We start from the raw sequence: 6686 nt of genomic DNA on the forward strand, positions 1-6686 counted from the left end.
AAATTAAGGGACTTACTCAACCTTTTTGATGGGATCATAGCAAAACTTAGAGACAATGAAAGCATCTATATGCGAAGTACTGATCGATTACTAGAACCGGGGTTCTCCTCGAATGTGGCTTCGACCTCAAATAAAAGGTTTACAATCCATTGCACAAGCTCCTTGTCTAGAATGGATGATTGAACTTCCAATTTTTCACAACAATAAGATATTGAAGGTCAAGTGACGCAGCGTGGAAGCAATAAACTGGGTTGGCTATGCAAGCATCGGGCGAACCAAGTTTCTAGCGAAACGAGAAAGAGAGAAAATCTCTAGAGGAGAGAGAAAAGGTGACAGAAAACTGAGTTGTTCATTAGCTTAGAAAATAACAATATTTATAATACATTTGGAAATTGTAGAATAACTAGGAAAGAAAATTGTGATGGATCTCTAATCTGCTAGGATCGAACTCTTCTTGATCTTGATCTTTATCTTGATAGGATCGAACACTCTTGGGCTTGATCTCCACCGTCCGATCTCCCTGGGTGCATGACTTATCCTGCCTTATTGGAATTACCTTGGATCTTGAACTTCCTTAAGTCTTGGTGTCGTAGGTGAGGTTAAAGGGGGTCTCTCCTGTAGCGGTTTTTTTCGTGGTTCGGTGAGCCCATAGAACACTTGGTAGTTCGTCTGCCCACAAACCTTTGGCTCGGTCTAATCGTGCTTTCAGTCCGCGGAGGATGGCTCTGTTCATTACTTCTGTTTGGCCATTTGCCTGCGGGTGTGCGACCGACGTGAAGTTCTGATTAATTCCCATACTTTGGCACCATTCTTGGAACTTGATATCCTCGAACTGTTTGCCGTTGTCGGAGATCAGTACCCGAGGTAGCCCGAAGCGACATACAATGTTCTTCCAAAAGAAGTTCTGTATGTTTCGGGCTGTAACTATTGCCAGGGGTTCAGCTTCTATCCACTTTGTGAAGTAATCTACTGCCACCACTAGGAATTTTCTCCCGCCTGTCGCTGGTGGGAATGGCCCCAGGAGGTCGATGGCCCATTGGGCGAAGGGCCATGGACTGGTGAGGTATTTGAGGTCGGCAGCGGGCTGATGGTGGATATTGGCATGCTTCTGACACTTGTCGCATTTTCTAACGAGCTCGATTGCCTCTGTCTTCATCGTTGGCCAGTAGTATCCTTGTCGAAGTGCTTTTTGGGCGAGGGCTCTGCCCCCCAGGTGTCTGCCGCACAAGCCTTCATGAGTGTCGCGGAGTACCAGCCCGGCTTCGGCTGGGCGCAAGTATCGCAGGTAGGGGAGCGTGTAGGATCGTCGGTACAACCGTTCGTCTATCATGACGTATTTGGCTGCCTGGCACTACACCCTCTTGGCTGCGTTGCGGTCCGCGGGGAGGGTTCCGTCTAGCAGGAAGCTCGCGAGTGGGTCGATCCAGCTCAGCTCTGCTTCAGTGACGGGAGCGACCCCTTCTGCCCCACCGAGAATGCTGGGCCGAGGTAAGTCCTCTACGTACACGGTTCTCATGGCGTTGTGGCTCGTGCTAGCTAGTCGGGACAGAGCGTCGGCCTCAGTGTTCTCTGACCTCGGGATTTGCTTGATGAAGTGTGACTGGAAGTTGAGCAGAGCCTCCTTTACCTTTGCCAAGTATGCAATCATTGTGAGCTCGCGCGCTTCGTATTCGCCTGTAACTTGGTTGACCACAAGCTGGGAATCACTACAGATAACTATGTGCTTTGCTCCAACCTTGTGCGCTAGGTTTAGCCCGGCTATCAGTGCCTCGTACTCCGCCTCGTTGTTGGATGCCGCGAACTCAAAACGTAGTGCGTATTCCAACTTTGTTCCGCTCGGGCCGCGTAGCACTATTATCACTTTTGAAGCGTTCCCACAGACGGCGCCAATTGATGATGCACAATCCGGCCGGTCTTAGCTGTCAACGATCTTGCCTCTGAACTGAGTGGCAGGGGACCTGAAACGGAGGGGGTGAAGAAGCTCCGGGGAGAACCCGGCGTAAGGGCTCCGAAGCTCAAGTTAGAATCTTTCAAAGGCAAGATAAGCCAGATAGCGCAAAGTTAGCATACCTCGTTCTTGGGGGGTAGGGAGCCTTTTATAACCACCTCGAGCACTCACTTCCAGGCTTCTGTCAGATCGGGCCTGATTATCTCTGAGCTCCTGCCAGTTTGGATGTCATCCCCTCTGGCCGGACAGAACCGCCACTGCTCCTTTTGTCGGAGCCGTCTCTACGGCTGGTGACGACGGTGGCAGGAGGCCGTTTGAAGTGCAGCTGTCAGGCGTCAGATCCCAAATCAGTCAGGTGTGCTGCCCTTGGATACGGACGTCCTCGGTGTCAGGTACGTTTGGTCAGTCTGGAGTGGCGAGCGAGATGTCTTGAGTTCGGTTTGGGGAGTGTTTCGAGCTGCCATGGGCCAGCTCGGGTCACGGCCTTGTGAGGCTTAGGACCCGAGATAGTTCGGGCTCCTCGCAGGGAGCTCGAGTTCTTAGCAGGGAGCTCGGGCTCCTAGTAGGGAATCCAGTCTGGTAGAGTTCGGGCTCAGTAGTGAGCTTGGACTGTTGGTTACTTTCGGTGCTCGTTTTGGGCGCTCTGCTGCCCCGAGCTGCTTGCTTTTTCCACGTGTCGGGTGATTGCGAGGTCGGGCCAAATTTCCCTTCATCACCTTGCATCTGTATCAAATTGCCAAGGCCTACCAAACAAAATATGGCAAGCATTCATGTCTACAATATCACAATATATTTCATCATTATACTTACCAATAGAAAATGGTACATTGCAGCGTTCCTCCACCCGTACGCCGCCACCTTCCTTGATCCACCCAATTGTCTATGGGTTGGGATGTTTTTCAGGAAGTAGTTGTAATTTTTGTATGACATCCCTGCAAATAATATTTTCTTGACTGCCACTATCAATAATTAAATTAAATAATTTACCCTTGATAGTACATCTAGTAGGGAACAATCTGTGCCTTTGAGAGGTATCTTGATTTTTCTGGGACAGCATTAGTTTTCTCACAACACAAATATACTCTTCATGTTCGTATGGACCCTTTTCATCTTCCCCATCAGGTCCACAATATACTTCCTCCTCCACATCCTCTTCCTCCTCCCTTTCTACCATATTAACTACCTTCCTCCTGGGACAGTCACTGGACCTATGTCCAACCTCATTACATTTAAAGCATTTATTAGGAGCAGGTTTTGCATAGGGATTACTGGGTTTAGGAGGGTTGGAAGGGTTACCTCGAGTATGTCCTCCTGTGGTAACCTTACCGGCATTAGCTGTACTTGCCGGGTGAGAAAGCTGAACTGCCGGGACTGATTTGTTCCTGTCGATAGTTGCCAGTCTGTTGTCGCTCCCGCTGTATCGGCGATAATTATCATTGCGTGCCTTGTCCTGGAACATTAATTCTGCTTTCAAGGCTAGGTTTCTTGCTTCCTACACACTAAGAACCATCTGTACACCAATTTTATCTCTGATAGACGGTCATAAACCGCTTAGATAACGGGCTGCCTGTTGGTTATCACTTTCAGATAATTGATTTCTTTCAGCTAATCTCAAAAATTCAGATGTATATTCATTAACACTACGGGAACCCTGCGCACACCGTTGGTAAGATTCAAACATGTACTGTTAGTAATCTGGGGGTAAAAATCTACCTCTTATAAGCTGTTTCATGCGCCTCCAGGTTCGAACAGGACCCCTTCCTTCTCTGATCCGGGTCTCTCTCAGGTGTTCCCACCAAACAGATGCGGCTCCCTTTAATCGGAAAGCTACCAATTTTACCCTTCGTTCCTTTGGTATCTCCATGTACTCAAAGAACCGATCGACTTCTGTGGTCCAATCTAGAAGTCCCTCTATTCCAAGATCTCCTCTAAAAGTAGGAATATTTACCTTGAGTTTAAATTCATCATTATTCCTACAGAAATTGAAATTACCTTGATTGTGCCAATTTCTGCCGTTTCTATCAGTACCGGGTTGTCTGTCGTGGTCGTCTCCTTCGATGGGATGTGGATTTTCCCAATTCCGTGGAACAACCTCCCGTAACAAATTGTAGAATAAATAGGAAAGAAAATTGTGATAGATCTCTAATATGCTAGGATTGAACTCTTCTTGATCTTGATCTTTATCTTGATAGGATCGAACACTCTTGGGCTTGATTTCCACCATCCGATCTCCCTGGGTGCATGACTTATCCTGCCTTCTAAAATTACCTTGGATCTTGAACTTCCTTGAGTCTTGAATTTGGATGTATCTTGAATTCTTGAATTATCTTGGATTCTTGAATTCTTGATGGGTCTTGAATTCTTGAATTATGGGATAATCTTGAATTCTTGAATTATCCCTTCCCTTATCCTTATCCTAGGAGCTGCTGCCCCTATAGTGATGTGGGCTTTGGGATGGACCTCCATCATCAAGACTGAGGAAATCAAACAAAAACCACTTAAAGGAAGACAAAATAAAGAGATTGAAGGTTTTGAGGAAAAGGGTAAGTGTGACTTACGAGATTACTTCTTGATTTTGTTGATGAGGAGGTCAAAGGCTTCATCTTCAGCATCTTCAAAACGGCACGAGAAAAAGAGAATCTCTTCTAGGGCGTCGATTTGCAGGGTATAGCCTCTAATCTTGAACTTCCTTTGGACCTTCTTCTTCGTTCCTGCTCCCATCTTCTTCGCGCTGCTTACTTTGACACTCTTTCCCGCTCCTATCTTCTTCGAAGGGTCGAGTTTGGTTTGGGACTGGGGTGGCAATCATATTTGTCAACTCCCTAACACTTTTCCCCCCTTTCTCTCTTCGCCGCCCTTTCCCTCCTTCCCCTGTTCCACCACCGCCACCACCACCACTGCACTGGCATATTCGTTCTAATAGCCCCCTTCTCTCTCTCTCTCTCTCTCTCCTTCCCCTTATTTCCTTCCCTGTTCTACCACTCTTCTTATTCTTTTCCTTCTCCTTCAGTTCCGTCCACCTCTGTTATAGCCAAGCTAGTAGTGGCGGTTCCTCTCCCTCAGCCTCCTCCCTCTCTCTCTCTCACACACACATTATTGACGAGTTCACCTAATTTGAGAATTTAATAAATAGTGAAGGTTACTTTTGTCTTTTACCTTTTATTTGGGTACATTTAAATAGTTTATTAAATATACAAAGTATATAAAAGTAAATGACCCTAATTTTATTCAGGGGTTTACAAGATTGAAAATCATTAAAAAAAGAAAAATAATTTGTCAAATAAAAATAAGTTGTTTTTTTGAAAGAAAGAAAAAATAATTTATTTTCACTAAATTAAAACTTTTTTTAAATAAAACCCACACAACCTCTCCACCTCTTAATCTCCTAACAAAGACCCTATCGGGTCTCACTTACAAACTCTGTTTCTCCCATACAAACTCTGTTTCTCTTTCTCTCCTAACACGAGGCTCCATCAGGTTCCATACAACCATCTCTCTCTCCCTCTTTCTCTCTCCCCTAACATTAGGCCCATTAGGTGCCACACAACCCCACTCTCTCTCTTTCACCCCATTTATGACATCAGGTCCCACACAACCCCCTCTATCTCTCTCTTAATATTGGGCCTTGCCATATCCCACACAACCCCTATCTCTCTCTTGACACTAGGCCCACTGCATCCAACATACAACCTTCATCTCTCTTGACATTGAGCTTAACCATATCCCACATATGCCTGTCAATGATACCCAAAATTGAGGGTTGATTCAACATCCAATCTAATTATCATGGATTCAGATGATGTAATTATATAATCGAATCAGATTCGGATGTTACAATCTACATTTGATTAATAATAAGATTGGATTTAGATTTGATCCCATTTGATCCATTTAGAATTTGAATCCAATTATATTATAATATTTATTAATTTTAATATATAAATTTTATATAATGATATTTAAAATTATAAAAATGGATTCTATATATTATATTATATATGAATTTATATACATAATAAATTTAGTATGTTATATTTATATTAATTTATTATATATAAAATTTTTAAAAAATAAGTACATTTTTTATTTTCTTGGTATTTTAGAAAATTAAAGTGGAGCCGGATTAAATCCAAATCTGATTCAAGTCCATTAGAATTTGAATTCAAATTCAAATTTGAGTCTTTAGTATAAAATGAAATAAAAAAATAAAAATGAAATAAAAAAAATATTTTTAGGAAGTTCTTTAGTATAATATTAAAGATAGAGAAGATAATTAAAAAGAATAAGAATTAGGGTACTAATATTATAAAGAATATTTCTAACCAAATAACTAATATTTGAAAGAATATTAAAAATATAGGAAACAATGAAAATTTGTGAGATTTAGGAGAGAGGTTTGAAGAGGTTTAAACACTCAAAAGTAAAAAGAAAAAAGAAAAAACATAAAAAATAAATGATTATAATAAAATAAAAGTAGAAATAGTAAAGGAGTTAAAATCAAAACAATTAAGTAAATGGAATGTTAGGAATTCAAAATAATCTTATATATTTAGTGGGTAAATATCTACAAGGCTATTAAACATTAGATGAAAGAGTAAAAGGGATCTACAAGCTATTAAACATTGGATAAAAGAGTAAAAGGCATGGTAGAATTGTAAATAACAAAGGCTTTAGTGGGTAAATATCTACAAAGTTATTAAACTTTGGATAAAAGAGTAAAAAGGCATGGTAGAATTGT

The 6686-nt window shown here is 42.4% G+C and overlaps 1 long non-coding RNA gene across 1 annotated transcript; it reads right to left on the minus strand.

Annotated features, from left to right (window-relative positions):
* Positions 1-330: 330 nt before the first annotated feature.
* Positions 331-5847, minus strand: LOC148801926 (uncharacterized). The gene is made up of 2 exons (XR_016082119.1): positions 4507-5847; positions 331-4422 (listed from the first exon to the last, which is right to left on the minus strand). It is a non-coding gene; the product is annotated as an uncharacterized LOC148801926 (long non-coding RNA).
* Between the last annotated feature and the right edge of the window lie 839 nt (positions 5848-6686).

This window comes from Nelumbo nucifera, chromosome 2 (genome assembly GCF_055504915.1).
Source record: "Nelumbo nucifera cultivar China Antique chromosome 2, China Antique-T2T, whole genome shotgun sequence".
Taxonomy (NCBI): domain Eukaryota; kingdom Viridiplantae; phylum Streptophyta; class Magnoliopsida; order Proteales; family Nelumbonaceae; genus Nelumbo; species Nelumbo nucifera.